This window comes from Lycium ferocissimum, chromosome 10 (assembly GCF_029784015.1).
Source record: "Lycium ferocissimum isolate CSIRO_LF1 chromosome 10, AGI_CSIRO_Lferr_CH_V1, whole genome shotgun sequence".
Taxonomy (NCBI): domain Eukaryota; kingdom Viridiplantae; phylum Streptophyta; class Magnoliopsida; order Solanales; family Solanaceae; genus Lycium; species Lycium ferocissimum.
Window position 1 is genome coordinate 42374866 of NC_081351.1, and position 15546 is coordinate 42390411.

Genomic DNA, 15546 nt, shown 5'->3' on the forward strand with positions numbered 1-15546 from the left:
AATTACACACACCTTTGTTGTTTGGTTGCAAATTAACTTTGTGTCTAAATGGTACATTAAAAGTAGTCCTGGAGGATTCATATGGTACGAATCTCAATTGGGGGGTCTAAATAGAATACACGGACAAATTTGAGAGTCTGTTGATGACTTAAGCCTTTTGCAAACTGATCATTTCATAGTTCATAATCATAGCCTCATGTCATTTTTGCCTTTCTAAAATAATCAATATAGGACACCCCCTCTCTACCTTATCCTCTTTCTTTCTCTATTCATGCATGTCCCTTTTGGAGAAAAGTGGAGCCCCTTCTAACTGACAGAGATTGATGTTTCCTTATTTATTGTTTTTCCCATTGTTTTGCAATTCCCCCAATTCTTTTTTCTTTTTTCATACAGTAATTTGCAAAGGGCCATTTGGTGACATAGGTGGGGAATTGAATTCCTTCAACTTTATCAAACATTTTATACCTACTCCATTGGCATAACCATTTATGCATATGTTATTTATGACATAACCATGCAATTGAACTATAGATAAGTAATTGTGACACTAAGTCATCGTAACAATAACAAGAGAGATTTAATGATTCATATCAAAAAATATTTTCTCCTATTTGTACGTTATGAATTTTCGATAAAAAGGGATTAGATTAAATTCTATTTGAACCCTACAACTCCAAGGGCGTATTAAAATGCATGACAATCATTTCAACTTTAATTCGCTCTCCAGAAATGAGAATTTTGTTTTCATTTCGTTAGTTGACCTCTTAAAACACAGGAAATATGACCTGTACTTATTAAGACTAATTCATATTACACTCACCATTTTTTAAGAATTTGTCACTTTGTGTTATCTTATATTCAAATTAAAAATGGTGGTTTAAAAAGTTAATGAAATTTGTTTGAGCACATTCCATCAAGAGCTATATATATATATATATATATATATATATATGAAAATGGAAGAAATGAAGGAAGGATAATAATAATAATACATATATGGAGCTTTAGAATAGACTTTATATATAAGTAGGTGTAAAACGATGGCTTTCAAATTAAGCGGTTTGTTGGGTCATGATTTTGAGCTGTTGATATTAAAGCTGTAGCCTATAGCTAAGAGGATTGGATAGAAGGAGCTTTCACTTCTTTAAAGATGATGTTCTCTTATTTGACAGCTACTTCCACTTTCTTTTCTTCATTGGTTTATTTACAACTATAGCCCTATCACTGCCTCTCCTATTTTCACTAATCTACTACTAGGTGTAGGGATCGAAATAACATAGCGTCATGCGGAAGCTTAAAATCGCAAACCTTGAATAGCGATAAATCAGACAACAAAGAAAAACAGATTAAAGACTCATAATACTTTAATATGATTTGGCCAAGTGACCTACCTATTGGAAAAACTAATATAAAAAGCATAAAACATATTGAGAGAATTATTTCCCCCTAAACAAGACTCTTTAATGACTACATTGTGGATGCTATTGTGTTGTTTGCTGATTTGTTTATATTTTGAATATCGTATTTGAAATATTTTCTTGCTAAGCTTAAATGATTCTCATTCCTTCTAGGTTAGGGGAAATTAATGAACTTTCTAGAAGAAGCTGGAGTACGTTAACAGAGTTATCCGATATCTATAATGGTTATATCGAGTAAATTAGTCCAGATGCGTGTAAGCAAAACTCAACTCCATCTTTATGATAAGAAGAAGTGTCATTTATTGCGGCAGTTATAAGTACAAATGTTATAACGAATCTAGTTCGTATTTTATGCACCGGTTAATCTGGTTCTTTTACATTATTGGAAGCAAATTGTAAATTAAATACACAATGAAATTACTCTATGAAACGTTTTCCCTAATTAAAAAGGCAAGACTTTGTGGAATATGACACACGTTTTCGTTTGGAATAAGTGATGGAAGTTCTGGAGTGGAATATAAACATAAAGAATTAGAAAAAGAAAAGAATTTCGCTTTTTGGATACTCTCCAATTCACATGATTCTTTTAGTTCAATGACCATGAAGCTCGTGTCACATCATCTTTGATGTAAGATTTGGAGTTCCTAAGGGGCAATAAGATAAATGATAGTACTACTATAATAACGTAGTAGATTAGTAGTGCTTGCAGCATAAAACAAAATGAAGCAAAAACAAAAAAGTAGGGACTTAATTAGTGATCATCTTTAAAGTTATGGGACATTAAGATCTTCAAACTAGGAAAAGCATTTCGTGAGAATATCATCTAAATCTTGTCAAGAATCAATTAAGCCAAATGGTTTGTCACTTTAAGCTTAAGCTATGGCTTTTGAGTCCTTTTAAAGTATTTCAGCCTGTTTATATAGCTAAATAAATACCTTTTAAGTAGTTGGACTTGAAAGCACTCTTGAAGTGCTGGAGGTGAACTTAAAAAATGTTTGAAGCTAAAAATGATCAGTTGACCTGTTTGGTGAAAATGATTAAATTACACTTAAAGTTGTTAACACCAAAAATGAACTAACTATTGCCAGATTTTATTTATAACTGATATTAGTAAAGTTAATTTATGTTTAAATTTATTCTAGTTCAAAATTTATTAAATAAAACTATTTTAATTTATGAGGTTTCCCCTTTTGTTTCATACATGTACCGTGTCGTTCTTTGAGATTCCTCTGTCAATTAGCATATAGAACCTATCATTAAAAGATAAATCCTAGTCTTAAGCATGTATATTGGACAAACAAATCACCATTTTTTCAATCTTTTTTCCTTTAATATTTGGGAAAACAACACAAAATACCCTTAAAATGCAAAATATTTATCTGCCCATGCTCCTTCCTAAACTAATTTCGCTTTTATCCAGTCGGACGAAAATATTTATCCGAGTACCCCTCGTCCCAAACCCTTCCTCCATGATACCATCTCAATATATTTATATACTGGCCCAGATATCATGGAGAGAGAGAGTGTCTCATTGAAGAATCGAAGCGATTCTGACATACCATCTCAGAATGTGGTATATATCATGATGGTATCAATGAAGATTGAGGAGTGTCTCATTGAAGGATTAAAACAGTCATTCATGATACCATCTCAACAGTGGCGTACGCAGGATTTTTCATAAGCAGTGTCACGATGTAACAACTCAAATCATATTAATAAATTTAGTGTAAAATTAGAGTAGGAAATGATATAGGATTTAAATTAAAATTTGCTTTTAGGATTTAAATTATAAATGTAAGCAAAAAAGTGAGTGTCACTTTATTAATTTGGCCTCAGCCCCAAAAATTGGAGCACCTAACCAACATAACAGCGCACAACTTTGTGTAGAAGCAGTGTCACTTTATTAATTTGACCATTAAGTTCGTTTTATTTATTTTTTATATATGGATATCTAGTTAAAAAATTCGACGAAGCAGTGTCACATGACACCCCTCTGACCTACTTAAATCCGCCCCTGCATCTCAATATATGTATACTATCAGTTTCATAGAGGGCTGATGAGTATTTTTGAAGGAATGAAAGAAGTCCTCTGTGATACCATCATGGTATATAAGAGACAGGATGATACCATGTTGGTATCATAATTTTGGAAGCATTTCGAATTTATTTGTTTTCAAGCTAAGAATGTCTTTGTAACTCTATATAAGTTTATCTTCATTCTCATATACCAATACTAATCAACGATTCAACATGCCCCCACGTTCTAATATAGTGCGAATTATTGAACATTTTAATGCTAGTATATTTTTGAACCTGTGAAAGAAAAAGTAATTAATTTAGGAAAAAATAAACCAAACCCTCCTAAGAAATTTGATCGTGATGAGTAATGACGAAACACTTTAGAACATTATTTAATTCCACTAGGTGAGCAAGTAATCGCGTTATTACTGTACTAACGAATTGTATTTATGATAGAAAAAACATAATACCAAAATTTATTGTACACACTGACAATGATTTTTATTTTATTTTTAATGCTGGAAACGTTGCCATCAACTAATTTATTAAGACACGGTTATTTATTAAATAGGACGAGGTTAGATATTAAGATCCAACCTGTGAGGAGATTCTCCTGAGATCCTTTATAGATCCTATCTACTTCTTAAAAACAAATCCTATCGTCTTATCAGTTTTAGTTTTGGTTGAAAAAGAAATATTATATATCCTCTTATTAATTGGTCAAAATGTTTTGGTTGAAGACTTCTTACATTTTAATAAATTATGTGGTTCACGAGGAACATCTAGCAGAAAGTTCTACCAAGTCAAAGATAATTGTACATGTAGTCAAACATCTTTATAACAACGTCGTTTGTTTTGACATTTTTTTATTAATATAGCGATGCACTATTACAGAGAACATATAATATAACATAACCCTGAATCCCGTACGTGAAAACGAAAAAATCTTATTTAAATTTTTTTTTATTTTTATTTTATATATATATATATATATATAATATAACATATAATGAAAGATTGGTTTCATAGCAAACATGACTATTATACTAAAATATTGTTATAAGGTATGACTGTTATAGAAAAGTCTGCCCGCATATTACTTAACATAATGACAACGTGGAGTCACAAAAGGAGTTACTCCTTTAATATGGATACTAGAAAACTTACCTGCGCTTCACGCAGTCGTAAATAACATCACTTTACATATGAATTTTCTAACATTATCTTATTAAATTTCAATAAAATGTAGGCATATCTAAAAATAAAAATTTAGTAGCCTTTAAATTTTGAAAGTGTTTTATTAGTAGCATTTACATACCTAGATATTAATTATTCTTAAACCAAGATTAAAAAATGACATTCAGATTTACAATCTCATTCTTTCACTTTAATCATAATACATTTAGATTATTTATTGAAGGTAGTATTAGAGTTAATAGATACACCACCTCTTAAATACACAACAACAACAACAACGATTAGAATCTCTAAAGAAGGAAAAAGATCAAGAGTAAAATTTATCCAAAAAAATAATAAAATCTAAATGAAAAACAAATATCATAACTTTAGTTTCCTATGTATACATATGTTTGATGTAAGAATATAATGATGCAGATTAGTATCATTAAAGGAATTTAATAACGATATTAATTAATGGGGTTATAATAAGGGGTATGAAACGTTGAAGCAATATCAATTGTTTTGTTTGAGAGCATGTAGACATATTTATACTTTCTCATTTCTCTTGCTCTTTTTAAAAGTAAAAATAATGAAAAAATAATTAAGATCTAATGTAAATTTAGTACAATTACTCCTACAATTCAAAATAAGCATTTTACGCCTAACAAAAGGCAAAGTATTATATTTAAATTAGCACTGTAAATTACAAGCCGGTAACAAATTAAAAGAATAATAATATATACATCTATCGACTACAAAAAAAATACATATAACTTTTTTCTTTTCGAGTTCTTTTGGAGTTAATGCCTTTTCGTCTGATGCTGCCGCCACCTATCAGAAACTCATAGATATTTTAAAATCAAAACACAATAAGGAAATAAAAGAAATTCTATCATAATATGCCTCAGACAAAATACCTCGAGAGACTCTTATTTCCTTTTTGCAATTTTTCATTGTCTCGTGTGATTTACCCTCCAGCTCAACCTACAACCATTTTCATTCACGTAAAAAAGTACATAAATTTTGGATTTTCAAAAACAAAATCAATTAGTACATGAAAAAGCTAACTATAATCGGTTATAGAAGAATTGAAGATAGATGTACTAAAAAGAGAAAGGCATAATATGGCAATAAATCCAATAACGGGGAAAAGGGCAGACCAAATAAGAAGAAAAAACTTTCTATGCAGAGATTTTAGAATGAGAAGAGGAAAAGTAACTTTGTATGCAATGAAAAAATGTGCTCTAATATTTATAGTAGGCAATTCAATTTGTAAATTATGTGGTAATACAATAGGAAGAGTATTAGGTGCATTAATTATCACAAACGTCTTTCCTAAAACTGCATTCAATTTACCGTATATGTTACTAAAAGGAAGTTTTTGGAAAGTTAAACTTGAAAACTTAAGATTGGAATATGGAAAGACTCCATTCTGCAATAGAAAAGGAGCTTATGCAACAGAAAAGGCATTTATGCAATTTAATGGCCCATCCACAAGTTCATTAGTTGAATTGTTCACGTTCACTAGATGATTTTAAAAGAAAAAAATTGTGAAAAATGAGAGAAAAATTCCCAAAAAAGGTGAAAAATGATAAATGGCTTTCTTGATCATCTAGAGGTGTCACATCACCTCTCCTATGCCTAACTTTATAATATATATAGATAGATTTAAATTATAAAATTTTGTAGGAACGTATTTTTGGAGAATGTTACACGCATATGGTTAACAATATTAAATATATCGAGAATGTTACTCGATATCATTGGTACAGCTTACCTGATGTGAAGTAGCCTGTTGCAATTGCTCGAATATCAAAGAAAATTGGATTTAAGTGTGAAACAAAATTAGTTCCAAACCTACAACATGTTTTAAGTTAATATAGAAATCATGCTTATTTTGAATTTAATTATGAAACAGTGAAGTTCATATAAGGAGGTTCTGGGTTTGAACTCTGCTGGATATGAACTCGCTTTTGTTAGGAAGCACTTTATCCCATAATGGGACTTCTCGACACGAATTTGAATTTAATCAAACCCAATGCGAGTATCGAATACTCGGGTGAGAGAAGAAATCCATATAAGGAGATGAACTTCACTCTAAGAGGAGGAAAAAATAAAATGGAAGGGTATTAAAGTCACATATCTTTTTTTTTTTTTTTTTTTTTTTTTTTTTTTTTTTAATATAGAAAGACGAAGAGTTGGATGACCAAGGGCAAAAATGTCGATTTTCAGAAATATTCTGCATTGTTCGGTTACGCTGTATGCCTCAGAGCTTGGTCAAAAATCCGTGATGACCAAAAAATCAAACCTTTTTTAAATGCCACGTGTCCCAAATGGTATAAATATCCACGTGGGGCCTACATTTTCCCATCACATTCTCCATAATGATTTGTGGCAGTTCTAAGAAATGACTGGCCTATATTTATGGGGAGTATATGCAAGGTAAAAACACTCATTTTTCTATTCCCTTTTTATGTGGTGAATTTTTCACTTTTGTTTTAATCAAATGAAAGTGTCCAAAAAAAAAAAAAATAGAATTAATTTTTTTTCTTTGCACATTTGATTACAGTACAAACTTATATTGTAATAGAATTAAAAAAAAACATATAATAAATATTTAAAGGCATTCATCTATCCACATTATTCGAAAATAATTTCAAAGTGAAAATTTTCACTGTGTCTAAGGATAATTTTAAACATATAATTTGTTGAACGTCAAAAGTAAATTTAGGCAATGAACTTTGTTCATACTTTATTATGATACTACAATTTATATACTTAATCGATGTGAGAATTCAATTTAAGTAACATGCAATGTAAAGGAAAGAGCTTCTTACTATCAGGTCATATAAGAATATCTATAGGTGAGATTTGTAATCCTAAAAGAGAGAAATCAAACTAACGGTTACAATAAACAAATGGACCTGATAATGTAAAATTTCTTTACACTGACAATATATATGACATAAATGCATTTACTATATAGTATTGTTTATACTCCATTCTTCCATGAGTAATTTCTCTTATTAATTGTCTTTGATTTTATCTTTTCTAATCTGTATATTGTTTCATTATGAAAATATCTCATCTCCTTAAAGTACATTGTTTTATTTACTTTTACTCATATTAGGTAAGGAAGACCATACCATTTTTTTTTATTGAAATTTTTTAGAATACGTATATATATGTAGAATAATATCCAAAAGTTTAGTATATTATCACTAGTTAGTGTTTTTTTAAAACAAGTTATATAAACATAATTTTAACTTGCCTCAGTGAATTATTGCAATATATATCACGTTGATTTTCCTTGGTGCTTTTTGATCATGTATGCAAAATTCCTTTGATTTTTTTGCTTAGTGTATTAAATTGTTCTCTTAATTTTGTCGTGTATAGGATATCAAGTAAAACCGTAGTTTCTTTTGTTTCATCTTTTATCATGTTATAAAGAATAACGTGATTCATTTTAACCTTCATCAAGTAGGTGAATATTTACACTGATTGAACACTTGAAAGATGAATTTGTATGGATTCATGAGTAGGTCATAAATAGATTGATATACTTTTTGCATCTCTAATTCTATAAGATTTGTTAATATAATGACACTTATAGTTTTAATCTATTTGCTTGTAAAATTTTCAAATACATTGTAGAACGAATACTATCGAAATTAATCGTTTAATTTGATGTATGTGTTTGACATAGTGTTGCAATGAGTATTAAAGCATAAAATCTTTCGATGTTAATTGTGGTAACTTAGACAAGTTTTAAGTTATTATTTAATTTTATAAAAATAAAAAAAAATTGTAAAGTCTGATCTCCAATGTAGTATCCTGACATGCTTAGCTGAGAACATTGATAATTAATTTATTTTTAAAAAATAAAAAAATGCGTATAAATACAATTTAATATTGAACCTTCAACATCTAGTAGAATAATAGGACTGAGTTAACCATAACATTCTCCAAAATTATATGCTTGCAGAAGAAAAAAAGGATTTCACCAAATTCATTTCTAGAATTTGGCACTGGCAAGTTGTTTCAAAATTCACTATTTAGATTAGTCCTTTTTTCTTTTGCTACATTACTTTACTACTATTATATAAGCGGCTAAGAGAGGAGCTTCGGGTCAGCCAAGACATTTACCAATATGCTCTTTTGGCAATTCCACTGTCGCTGTGGCAATTCACTGACAGCTCATGGAGTAGTTAACCAATTTGCCTTGACTTTCTCTTGACAATCTTGCCATTTTATATTTATATAGTGACACATAGGCTCTCATCTGTAAGGTAAGGCTATTGAGGTGTACTTACAGCAGTTGCAAGATGATTATCTAGTAGTCAGGTCATTATTGAATTTATGAATTGCTTTTAATTTAATATTGAAAAAAATAGTCTTCGTTGAGCACTGGAAAGAAAATTCCAGCTTTCATTATCTTTGCTGCTATTTAGCAGCTTATTCATGCCATTAAAACAAAATCATCACCTTATGATAGAATTAAATGAATATGCATATCTTTTTCCCGATTGAAGGAAGTATCATTGAATTTATTTTAGCATCTGATAATTAAATAAACAAACTCATTAAAAAATCCTAATTATTTCACATAGTTAAAATTAATGCAAATAATAGTGTTTCAATTGTGAATAAATGTAGACTCAACAAGGCATCAAATTATAGATACATAATCAATGAAAAAGAGTAGATTCAAGATATGAAGGTATAGTATGACCAAAATTTTAAAGGGTAAGAAATTTTAATTGGAGTATAATTTTAGATCGAGGTGTTTAGACAGTATTTTCTTTGAAATTTTTTTTTTTTTAAAAAGAGGAGTATTTATTAAAATTTAGGTTAAGACCCGGAATCACCTTAGCAGCATAATTAGCATAAAAAAATAATTATGCACTAGATTAAACAACTATTGAACTAAAAAAAAAAAAGGGATGTTCGATTCTCAAAAAATTTAAAAAATTCAAAATAGCATTTCTTGAACCTGGGCCCGTGCGTAGCACGGGAAATTCTTTACTAGTAAATAATAAGGTAACAAAAAATCTAGTAAGCTTATCATCTTTCAAAGGTCATCGAATTCCAGAAAATAATTGACTTTTATATCATTTTAAGTAGCTTTTTTCTTTACCCGGTGAATGAATAAAAACTTCACTGGAAATTCTAAAAACACACGTGTCAATCAATCGCTTCACCGAAATGAAAAAGACACTTCCCTTTCATTCCAACCAATAAACAAACAAATTTGCTTTCGTTTCAACGCGTTTCGCATGATCACTAAGGGCCAATTTTGTTCGAATGGTAGGAGATATAATCTCTACATAAAAATCCATAACACGGTAACAATAAACCCAGTGTAATATCATAAGTGTAGTCTGGAGAGGATAGTGTGTATGCAAACCTTACCTAAAGCAGAGAGATTGTTTACGAGAGACCATTGGCTCATATCAAGACGAAAAATAGGCAGTTGCAACAAGCAAAAACAATAGTAAGATAATAGGATAACTAAAGCTAAAGAGACAACAGGTAGTAATAGAAATTCAAAAATAAGAAAATAAAAGAATAATCCTAAAACTTCGGTAACTGAAAAGAAAAGTGTCCGATTACCCACTACCCTTCTACTCTAATTCTCGACCTCCATACCCTCCTAATAGGGGTGTTCATGGTTCGGTTTGGGGCAGTACTTGCATTTTGCCCTCAATTCTCCCATTTTATTAAAAAAACTTTGTGTAATGATCCCAAACTTCAGATGTTTTTCTATCATTATCCCCAAGGCTAGGGTCTCGACTACAAGGAGTTGCTCTTTTATGCTTTTTAGGAGGATTACCCATGGAAGAAGTATTAGGGCATTACCATGTGCTTGAGTTGCAGCAAATGGTGATGTTACTGAAGTATCTTCGATAGGAACCTCCAAATCTACAACCTCTGTCCTTTTCGTATGAAAAATATTAGAAGTTTAGGACCCATTCAGACAAGAAAAAGGAAAGGTTTAAATTCAAAAAAAAAAGAGACAATCTAAAATCAAATGGCTGACAAAGAAAGGCTAAAAATTTAAGTCAAAGACATTAGACTCTAACGTGAGCTTACATAAGAGGTTTACACTTAACACTTAAAAGAGTTAAAAGACTTAAAGACATGGGCTTGGATATATTCTTAAAAACATGGGCCTTAAACAATTATGTGAAATAAGTGGACCAAAAATCAAATTAATGATTAAAAGGTATAAAATATTTATAATTATTTATGAAAAACTAATATTATACATATAAATAATTATAAAATTTATGTATATAATTTATCGGTTTGGTTCGGTTATTTTTTAATAGAACCATAACCAAACCAACTATTATCGGTTTTTAAAATTTAAAACCAAATCAAACCAAACCAAACCAAATGTCGGTTTTATTATTCGGTTTGGTTAAATTTTCGGTTTGGTTTTGGTTTTAACCAAAACCGTGAACAGCCCTACCTCCTATCAAGGGTCACGTCCTCAGTGAGCTAAAGTTGTTCCATGTCCTGCCTAATCACCTCACCCCAATACTTTTTCGGCCTACCTCTAGCCCTCCTCAAGCCCAACGGCTAACCTTTCACACCTCCGTATTGAGGCATCTGCCTCTCTCCTCCTCACATGCCTGGACCATCACGTCCCGCATCTTATCCTTTATAGGGACCACCATAACCTTGTCCGGGATATCTACATTCCTAATCTTATCGCTTTTGGTGTGTCCGCACATCCATCTCAGCATCCTCATCTCCGCTACTCTCATTTTCTGAACATGGAAGTTCTTGACTAGTCATATAGCCTAGTCGGTCTGCATCACTTGTCTCCGAACCAAACGACCCCTAACGATACTGCACCATCAAAGGTTATATAGTGAAGTACTAAGTATTTTTTTCATACTTAATTAAATATTTAGGCTTGAATTTGGGTATAAAATTACCTTTAACCGCGCAAAAGTTTTATGAAAAAGATTCACACATTATCAAATGCAAAAATTATTATGCAATTGATTTAAAAGTAGAAGTCCCATGGATGATAGATGCATTTGAAGACATTTGGAAGCTAATGATCAGTACTTTTGACAATGTAAATGGAGTATTATATTATATTCTTAGAACATAGAATCTAATGACTGATCATAGTTTAGCTAAATTTTCAACCTCTTTATCATAGTGTTATTTGGGATTCTATTTTTTCAAATTGAGTTGTAAGTGCTACAATAGCATAATTGAGTTGTAAATGCTTCAATACTATCCTTTTGAATATTTGAGTTCGGTTATTTGCGTTAATAAAATAATTGCTTTATGAAAAAAATAATTCACTTTTTGGGAAGGGAATAATATTTGGACGCATGCAATTGGATGATTTAGATTTATGGTAAAAGAAATTTGCTATGTTATTCTTGCAATTTACGGTGATAACCACCTCCAAGAAAAGTTAAAGAAGGTTAAGGTTGGTTTTCGGTTATAAAAATTGAATTATTGATGTAATTTTCTTTTTTGGTTAAAAAAAAAAGAAGGAAAGAAAAGAAGAGTAATAGAGTCGGAAGGATGAGTATCGAGTTTATTTGTTTCAAACATCGATCACTTTATTTCTGAAAATTAAATCCAAATACGTAGGGACTAGTAAAAGAGTTAGAGCACCCACATTTTAAAAACATTAAAATTTCACACAAAATTAGACCAAAACAGGAATTTGAATGAAATCATTGTTTTTCTCATGCATAGTCGTACTTTGCAACCTAAAATTTAAAGGTGACACAATTATTACATGCTACTCGAGCAGAACTCCACTTTCTCTTCAATACATTTTCTAGCACCCTAAACTTGCTCTTTTTCTTTGTTTTGGCACATCAACTGAGTGTTGTTCCTATTAAATTCCTGATTTAATCTCAAATGTGTCTATCAAACATAATTCAACTTACATAGTAACGTATATGGTGAGTTTTATTTTCTTTAGTGTTGCGCGTGAATGTCAATCGCATCTTACGTGAAAAATTCAACCAATTAAAAACCCCCACGCATGTTAATAATACTTCAGACATTTTGGTTTTGGTATTTTAGTTTTCAGTTTTGGTTTCCAGTTTGATTTCTTATTTTTCAGTTTTAGTTTTCAATTTTTATTTTCCAGTTTTGGGTATTTATTTTCCAGTTTTGATTTCTTATTTTTCAATTTTTATTTTCAGTTTTGATTTCTTATTTTTCAGTTTTGTTATTTAAGTGGTGGTTCTTCACTTGTATAATACATTAGCACACTTCTTCCTATCTGATGTGTATAATTAAAATAGGTGGGGTGTTTTAATTGGTTAAATTTTTCACGTAGGATGCGATTGACATTCACGCACAAGGCTAAAGAAAATGAAACTCACCAAATATGTTACTATGTAAGTTGGATTGTGTTTGATAGACATACTTGAGGCCAAGTTGAGGGTTCAATGAAATAATCTTTTAGTTGAGTCTAAATGAAAAAAAAAGGGCAGGTTAAGGGGCTGCATTCGCATTAAGCCTTTTATTTTAAATTGACAGTATAACTCTCTCGACAAGTACCATCTTTCACGTGCCAGGGAGAATTTAGTATTGCCCATAAAAGTCATCCAAAAATAGCTAATTACTATTATGTCTGTATTTTTTGAAAATTGACATAATTGTCGGGTGCACCAACAGCAAGACTAATTGTAGTAGTTACTTTATGCAAACAAAGTTACTCCATTATTTTACCATTTCCAGTACTGCTGATAATTGTATAAGTTTATTTTTTGAGCACAGAGAAGTTAAAAATGAAAATCCTCGACTTAGTTAGTCATCATCTTATTCTTTTGCTGATATATATACTGTAACTTTCAAAGACTAATAAAATATCTTACTTTGTTAACAGATATCAATTTGATTAAAGTAGGTTAATGATAAAACAAACACGTAAATTAAAGTTGGTAGAGTTTAATTGTAGAGGTACAAGTAAGTTCTCGGACTATATAAGATAGCCGTTGTAATATTTTTTGCATGCTTAACATATACTCAAAAAATGAGGTTGATTCTTATGTCATCACAATTTAACTCCGTGATTTGTCAATACTCTTTTTAAAGTCGTGTCGTTGCTTTCTTTATTGTTTGGGTATATTTCACTTTACCGGTTTAACCTTTTAGCATAGAAAAATAATGCACCCTCACTTTTTAAATGAAAAATAAAACTCCTTTAATCAGGTTTTTAACCGGAGAATATTCAACCAACAAAATGAAAACATGATTGCCAAAATTTAAATGATATAACTATTCCTTGTTTGGAAAGAAACTAATGTCATCTTATGTTAACCAACTTAATTAATTGCTTTTTTGGTTAATGCCACGATAAGAGCCATCAACATGAATAGTTATGCATTCCGCTGGTGCTAACATATTGGACAAAAGAAAAAGATCAAAAGATTCACAATCAACTTACAATGAGTTGTGTTTCCGAATTAACCTATATTTTTCATTATTCAGCCGTTATTGCTAATATCGATTTAAAGCTAAGTTCTGTGATGCCCATATCTAAGCAATACCTGGTGCGTGCAGATTTATCTCTAGCAATGTCACTAACGAGAAGATAGACTAAACCAATATTTAATCCATATGTCATCTTTGTAGTTTATTAAGAAGATAAATATTCCTTATTTTAAGAGCTGATTTTCCATTGCCTAGCCAAGAACTTAAAGCTATGGTAGCTAGTGCCACATCAACTCCGTTACTGTCTATGAGATTAAGCTCTCGAGCATAGAGGTGGAGTTAGAATCTTAAGTTTATGAGTTCTGAATTTGCCACCGAATTCATAATTGTCATAGTTATTGGTCTCACAATTAGATATTTATACATATTCATTGAATTTTGTAATACAAATACAAAATATAAACAAAAGTTATTCCTAATACAAATACAAAATGTAAACAAAAGTTATTAAGTTCAAAAGCCGTAATTAATACTCTCCCTCCACCCCTGCTCGAGCACCATAACGTAAATCTATTATTCCATCAATGATTGTTACTTAATTGGCACTAAAAACACTTGGAATATTGTATTGGAGCCATGCGTTGTTACAGTGAGGATAACAAGATCCACAAAATAAAATGAGTTAAACCACGCATTCAAATTCGTATAAGAGAAAACTAAAGAAATTAAAGATTTTTTTTTCCCCACCAAAGGACAGTTCCTTTCCCATTCAAAAGGCGACGGGACTGTTATTTTCCAACACTCAAGTTTTGGAGATCATAAAAGAGAATTTATTCTTATTCAAGAGACATTCAGAAAACGAATTAATTCAAAGTGACTATCAGTACGTGAAACATAAAACAAATATGCCAATATATTGAAATTCAAATTAAAATCAGGGAAAAGATTTGAAGTTCAATAACTTAAATTCGTTTTTTGAAAACAAAGAACAAATCAAATCTAGATTTCAACTAAAAAAATAATCTTCTTTTGATATTTCTAAAATTTAATCCCAAACAGACAATTTAATCTGAAGTTCATGCAACCAACCCAACTAATTTGAAGCGAGAGTTAGATTGATTATTAATTCAGAAATAGCAAAATCATTTTCGGATTAAAAAAATCATTTTAGAGACAGTAACTATATACTCCCTTCGTCCCAAAATAAGTGTAACTTTAGCAAAAAAAAAATTGTCCAAAATAAGTATCACCTTAAGAATTCAAGACAAAACTTAATAGGGTGTTTTTCAACTATGCTCTTAACATTAAAAAGATAGTCTTCTTTAATATTGCTAAATTCTCAAAAATCATCTAATAAAAATGGGGTAATTTAGTAAACTTTATACTATATTTTGTTTATTGATTTCTTAATGAGCGTATTTTTACCAAGACAATACTTATTTTGAGATGGAGGATAACATGTACTCCATACCCTTTTATGTAATTTCACTCGAATTTTTTA